Raw genomic sequence first — 7,042 nt, forward strand, 5'->3', positions numbered from 1 at the left:
TAAAATTTTTGGTCGGTAGAGGAATCTTGGAAAGCTGCTATGTTGCAGAACCACATTAAGGTTTCCTGTCGATCTACCGGTCCTGCTGGATTCAACCTAAGTTACTATATCTTACCGAAGGCTGTCGAGACTAGGACTTTATCACCACTAGCTTTGTATCTACCTTGATTCATACTTGACCTGACCCATCATCATATCTGGAGTATGAGATGCATACATGTACTTCTGGATGCATGATACACCAAGGTGCAGCATATCCTCAGCACTGAAATGCAGTGCATGTAAACTGTGCATTGCAAGAGGCAAAGTCCTACCATGCATTGCACGAACCCTGTGGCTTGCAAATACTGGTCAGGATAAACACAGGACTGCATGGAAGTCTTGACCTGCAGAAGGAATGAAGCTCTCTCTAAACAGTCGCAGTTCCTCCGTCTCCAGCCTCTCCTGTAGACCAAGACTGGCTACCTGGATCCTAGACTCCCAGCTTTAAAATAGAGATTTATTCAGGCTAACATAGAGATTCGGATTTTAAAATATCATTTTATTTGGATGAAGAACGAAAATATCAAATAATGAAGCTCATAACAAGATAATGCTCAAACAATAGCTGTTTCTAAATAATCAATCACCCGTTCAATATTGCTTTTGATTTCTCCTTTTGTTCTCAAAAAATTGTTGGAACCATGCTTATTTTTATTTTACTATCCGTGATACATCTTCCTTCTTCGATCATCTTTCCTTATTTTAGTGATGTTGCTTGAACCAAGTTTTCTATGAGCAAAAATTTTTTTGAGTACTTTTTTTCTGTTTCCTTTTCAACACATGCATGCATACTACCGCATATCCAATTTCTGTAGTTCTATGAGCATTCATTTTTTTATCTCTGAAAGATTCCTCTCAAGGAGGGAGGGGGAGAGAGAGAGAGAGAGAGAGAGAGAGAGAGAGATGTAACTACTTTTTTTCCGTTGTGTGCCAAGAGATACAACAAGGTGAAAACCAAGAAAAAGGTGCAGAACAATCAGGTCGCATGGCCATTGGATTGAAGCGAATCTTAGAGTTCTCCTCCACTGTTACAACTATTGCTTTTGGGGTGCTAATGACATTTATTTTTGGATATTGCCGGCATGCAATCGGAGATGCTCATAGCCTCAAACTCATCATTAGTTCTTTCGTCACATTCTCGACTTTTTTATTTGGACTAATCCTGATGTTGCTCACCTTGAATTTTCTCATTCTCAATCATCCCAATACTAGAAGAAAACAGGGAATGGTTGGATCTCTGGTTACACTAAAAATGTTTCCAATCTAGCCCCGTAAACCCCATATTAATGTTGGTTTCTTTGTCATCTTCTCCACCTCTTTTTGTCTAGCATTTTCTCGATATTGTCTGAAGATATTATTTAAGTTTTTTGGTTTTTTATAAGTATCCAAGATTTACTCAGTAAATAAGCAATGTGGACTAAACACACGTCCGAACGAATCCTCACATGCTCCCTCTGTTTAAACTCTAATATTTTCGTCAGGCTAAGAGTTCAAATCCATTCAAATCTAATCACAAGCAATATAATCGGCTCGTAGTCAGCTCCAATGGATCCGTGCTATAGTGTTATCTAGTTCACATTGTTACAATCCAAAATCTTATCCAAAAAGCTAGTCTACAGGTATTATTTGAATTCTTGATCATGTATAAGTACCCAAGATCAACCCAGTGAATAACCGAACTAAACACACGTTTGCACGAGTCTTCATAGATTTTGTAGAGGAGAAATCGTCCGTTTAATTTTCAAAAAATCCACAAAAAATTAGACTCGAACAAATTAAATCCAAGAGCTTTCGGCAGCAAGGAATGGTAGTGTTACGGGGGTTCCCCGAATTTAGTCCCACATCGACCGTGTAGCGGAAGGTCTGTGCCATAAGTAGAAGTCCAGAAGCTCCATACAATTACAAATGCTATATATCACTGATTGTAGAGACATAAAAACACAACAACAACTAGCAGTGCCAAACGAATCTAGATTTTCTTTGGTTTCATAGTTATGAATTGTGATCGGAGGCTACCATTCTCTGTGATGTAAGTTTCCAGTGGCCTGCACTTGGAACGAGGCCTTAAATTATTATTTCATGTGCACTCACGTTGGCGTGCACCAGTTTGGTCTTCCAGGGTCCAGTCCTGGTCTTGCAACAAGGACCCTCTGCATCCAATAAATATTAACTTCTTTGTTTGTTCGTTGCATGTTTCTGCGCGAGGCCAGGCTGGGAAAGCCGAAGGTAAGTGGCTACCCTTCTGGCTTCAATGTCCTTGCCATGGTTGTCTGGTCCTTTGTTCAGAAAAGAGTATATTATATATTAACATATCCACAGCCTAGGCACATGGAGACTTGCTTAACTACGAGAATATTATAAGAGTTTTACATGCAAACTTGAATTAATGATGCCTTGTTGAATTTATAATTCTTTTGGTATTACTCGATGGGCATCTTAAGCTACAAGTTTATGGCTTTCATTGCTTGGTAGGTGTTGAATTGGATGAGGCTTATGCTATAGCTGATTATACTTAGACGGCCGCAATCTAAATCTTGTTAAATTTTGTGTGCAAATTCAAATACACTGATAACTCAAAAAGAACTGTTGTAAGCTCGCAAAAAATTGCATCTCTATCTGAAGAGTTTTTTTTTAGGTTCTAGCTCTCTATACTTAGCTTAACCTTCCAATGGAGAGTTAAATACATCACACTAGATGATATAGAGTATAGTTATTTGAGATTCAATTCGGTATAGAAGTTTCAATTTGCCTTGTCTTCATAATGCTGAAAATTATACTTATTAAGTCTTAAGTTAATAATGCTATAATTTATATTTGTTTTATTTGCTTATATGTTTACATGCTCTATTGGCTCAATAGCTTGCTAAATTGTTATTTCTTTTAATTTTAGAAAAAGTTACAGCGGCGCTTTTTCAACTTTTCTTAAAATTTTTAATTTTTTCAATTAGACTTCAATATCTGATTTTTCGCTCCAAGGCGCTCCAACCATCCATCCAAGCTCCAACACCATTAACGACATATATGAAATGACTAGATTATTTTAGAAAATTTACCATGGAAAAAAATCAAATTTGAGGAGTTAGATGATTGCCACGTGATCTCCTTCCCTTCTCACCAAAAAACTAACCCCTCTTCTAATCCAGACGAGAAAAATATTATGTTTGGACTCATATCACGTGACAATTATGTGTTTATGGATAATCTATTCTCGATTAATTTCAATCAATTGATTTACCAAAAAAACAAAAATAACGAACCCAAGCATCTGGACTAGAGCGGGCAAAAGAATAACATACTCAAAAATTGAGAATTGGTCATTAACCAGATTTTGAGATCACAATCATCTCTCTCTCTCTCTCTGCTTAAGTGTATTTTTTTTTTTTGGTTAAAAATGGGTTTTCATACAATACGTGTACGAATACACCCAATAAAGTCAAAAAATACTAACTCACGGAGAGCCAGTGGTAGCTCCCCCTCCCCCACCCAAAGGGTGTATCCTGAATGATGAGCCGCGAAGGCAGCCACCCAATCGGCTGCCCCATTGGCTTCTCTAAATACATGCTTGGCCTGAATGGCCACCCCAACCCCACACGTCATCCCTATGTCCCGAACCAAGGGGTGGTCTGTGCCCTCACCCCTCAGCCCCTTCTGAATCCAACTGATAACTGTGGCTGAGTCGCCCTCCAAAACAATCGAGCCAGCCTGTAAAGCCTGCCTCGCATATCGAAGACCCGCCCAGGCAGCTCGTAACTCTGCCCCGGGGACCGACGTGCCGAACAACTGACAGCCACCTGCTGCCACCACTCTGGAGTGCGGGTCCCGTATCACAAAGCCCGCACCACCTCGCGCGCCTCCATCCAGAACCGATCCATCGAAGTTGACCTTGAGAAAACTCGGGGGTGGGGGTTCCCAGGTGAAGAACACCATCTGAGAAGCTGCCGAAGCAGAAAGAGAACCCCAGGTGTCCCGAGCTATCAGAGGTCCATCTGAAGAAGATATGATCTCCAATGCCTGTACGCGCGCTAGCTCCACCACGAACCTCGGTGACACCCTGCGCTCACCGAGGGTACGAGCGTTCCTTGCCAGCCAGATCTGATGTGCTGTGCAGGTCGCTCGAATAGCCTCCTGACATGTCCGAGGGCGGACCAACCACTGCTGCATCATCTGTAAAAACTGAGGCCTCCCATGCCAGACCTCCTGCGGGAACCCTGCCCACTGCCATGCCGACCTCGCCCACGTACACTGGAAAAGCACGTGGTCGACCGACTCCTCAACACTGCATGTCCCGCACTCCGCAGGGATCTCCCATCCTCGCCTACTCAGCGCTGCTCTCGTCGGGAGACGGTCCCATGCCACCTTCCATAGGAAGAGTGCAGCCCTCGGGTGAAGCCCTGACCTCCAGATCCAAGTGTAGTCCTGCCCTGGCTCATGCTCCTGCTGGATAACACCGGCGAGATCTCCCAGTCGGACCCTGGATCGACATGAGGTGTCCCAAACCCTAACATCAGGCCCCCCACAACTGGCACCGGAAGAGACCGGATCCTCTCAGCTAGGTGTCCTCCGAATAGCTGACGTAACCTGGCATCATCCCATGCTGACTCTCCTGGGGCCAGAAGATCAAAAACCCGCAGTCCCTCCGCAGCCGCAGCATCGATCATGGTCGGCCAGCACCTCAGTGGGACAGTGTCCACCCATGGGTCCGCAGTCACATCAATACTCCGCCCATCGCCGACTATCCACCTGGTGTTTGCCGACACCGTCGGCACATACCTCCCAATCTCACACCACATGAAGGAGACTCGCCGCCCACTCCATGCCACCTCTGAGCCGTCGCGTCCATATCTGGCTGCCATCACCTGACTCCACAGCCCGTGTGGCTCTAGCAGGAACCGAGCTGCATGCCGAGCAATGAAAGCCTCGCGACGCTCCAGCAGGGACTGCACCCCGAGACCGCCCTCACTGGTAGGCCGGCAAACGTGCTCCCAGGCTACCAGATGCACCCCGCGGCCTCCGCCATGTGACCCCCACAGGAAGCATCGCAACAGTCGCTCGATCCTCAGTAAGGTCGTCTTCGGAACCACAGTGTTGGCCATGAGATAAACTGGCATGGACCCCAACACTGATCTGATCAAAGTCAGTCTCCCCATCATAGATAGGGAAACTACTCTCCATCCCTCCAACCTGCTCTCTACCCGCTGCACCAGGCTGGAGCACTCTGCCACTCGTAATCTGCGGCCTGTGATGGGAACTCCCAGGTAGGTCAATGTCTCCTCCTGCTCAGGAATCTGCAGAATCCCACGAATCTCCTGTCTGACCCTGCTCTCCGTACTCGGACTGAAGCGGACAGCTGACTTTTGGAAGTTAACTCTCTGGCCCGACGCCATACAGTAATCTGCTACCACCCTACGGAGGACCCGTGCATCAGAAACCCGCGCCCTGGCCCCCGGGGCGGGAACATAGGCCTCCAGCTCCCTACGGGCACACACCCTCTGCAAATCACGAGACAAAATGTCAGCACAAAGAATAAACAAATAAGGAGATAAAGGGCATCCCTGACGCAGCCCCATGGTAGACTCAAAGAAAGGAGAAGGTGTGCCATTGACCAAAATCGAAAATTTTGGCCCCCTGACACACCCCAGGACCCAACCGATCCACTGCCTATGGAATCCGTACGCCTCCAGTGCCTGCTGAAGAAATCTCCATCTGATCCTGTCATAAGCTCTCTCCATATCCAGTTTAATAGCCATCAGGCTATGTCGCTTCGATGCTCGCTGAAGGTCCCACATCATCTCCTGGGCCAGCAGAACATTATGGGAAATGTTTCTGCCAGCTATAAACGCCCCCTGCTCCTGACTGATGATGCCAGGCAGAAGGGGCTTCATCCTTCGAACCATAATTCTGGCCACTACCTTATACAAGGTTGTACACAAACTAATGGGTCTGAAGTGGCAGGGCTCCGCCGCCTCCTGACGCTTCGGAATGAGCGTGATGAAGGTAGCCTTCCAATCTCCCGGCATCACCGCCTGGGAGAAGAAGCACTGAATGGCCTCTACCACCGCTGTCTGAATAATACCCCAATATCGTCGAAAGAAGAACGGGGGGAACCCATCTGGTCCCGGAGCCTTGTCTGGAGCCAAAGCCCAGACTGCCTCCTGTACCTCCTGTGCCGACACCGGTCGGACCAGGGCTGCGTTCTCATCATCCTCGATCCTCACATCCACCCTCGGAGGAGGGAGGGGGTTACTGTCGTCGGACTTCTCCTCCTCCGTCCATCTGGTGCGAAAGAAATCCAACAAGATCTGACGAATGGAGGGCTCACCTTCCACCCGATGTCCAGACCTATCTCGCAGCGAGTGGATCGTGCTCCGCTGCCTCCGAATAATCGTAGTCCGGTGGAAGAAATTAGTATTGCGGTCACCCTCACGCACCCACTGGACTCGAGATTTCTGTCGCCAGAAGATTTCGTGCTATCGTAGAAGAGAGTGGTGAGTCGCACTGCTTACGTGTATTGCATAAACAAATAAAGGAAGCGAACCTATGTCGGCAGCTCTTTACTCTTCACGAAGTATGAAGTCTCGCATTCACGACGAGTCACTAATATCCAATGACTAATGACAACTGGTTTTCCTCTGTCATGTACCTTTCTCAAGACTAAACAATCAATATAAAAATGATCCCATTTTTTAAATCTTGCACCGTAACGTTCCAGCGACATGAATGCTTCCGCTTCCTTGAAGCTAAACAAAAGATGGGGTCAGGAGAGGGGCAAAAACATTACACAATAACCAAGCAAAGAGCAAAAGCTTACTCTCCTTCGGCCTCATCTGGATTAATTCTTCCCCAAGTCTCATTCTCTAAGCAGAGCGAAGAGGAGGTTTACTTCAGGTTGGCAGTCACCTGAGCTACAGTTCTCATGCCGAAGTGCACCTCCTTTTGTTCATAAAAATACAAACACCCTGTACTAACGCCGATCTTTTAGGCCTGGCGCGCAGGGACTCGC

Source organism: Phoenix dactylifera, chromosome 6, assembly GCF_009389715.1.
Source record: "Phoenix dactylifera cultivar Barhee BC4 chromosome 6, palm_55x_up_171113_PBpolish2nd_filt_p, whole genome shotgun sequence".
Lineage (NCBI taxonomy): Eukaryota > Viridiplantae > Streptophyta > Magnoliopsida > Arecales > Arecaceae > Phoenix > Phoenix dactylifera.